The sequence below is a fragment of the Plasmopara halstedii genome (genome assembly GCF_900000015.1).
Source record: "Plasmopara halstedii genome assembly, contig: Scaffold_525, whole genome shotgun sequence".
NCBI classification, from domain to species: Eukaryota; Oomycota; class Peronosporomycetes; order Peronosporales; family Peronosporaceae; genus Plasmopara; species Plasmopara halstedii.
This window is the reverse complement of record NW_020187445.1, coordinates 1435131-1435661: the sequence shown is the minus strand read 5'-3', so window position 1 is coordinate 1435661 and position 531 is coordinate 1435131.

The window sequence follows — 531 nt, the reverse complement described above, 5'->3', positions numbered from 1 at the left end:
CGCATTTCTCAACGGTCATCTTGAAGAAGACGTTTTTATTCATCCACCCGAAGGCGTTTAAGGAAATTAAGTGCTCAAGCTCAATCGAAGTATTTACGGTCTAAAACATGCCGCAGCAACATTGTTTAAAGCCATCTCGAAGGTGTTCAAGGAAATGGGCTTCACAACATACGTCTCGGACTCGTGCATCTTTGTACGTCGAGATGGCAACACATGGACCTATGTGAGCCTATACGTTGACGACATGATCATCGGAGCCGAGTCAATCAAATCGATCAAGAAAATTGGCGATGAACTTGCAAGACATTTTCAACTGAAGGTTTTGGGCAATGCCCGATTCATAGTCGGCATCAAAATCGACTACAACCAACAAGCAAGGACGCTGAAGATTAGTCAAGCGGCATGCATCTCCCGAATGGTCGACAAATTCAATCAAGGCGATTCCAAGTCTGTCTCCAACCCCTGTGTTGTCGGACAAAATTTGATCAAGGCCAAAGAAAAGATCCAAGAATGGAGAAGAAACCCTATCCA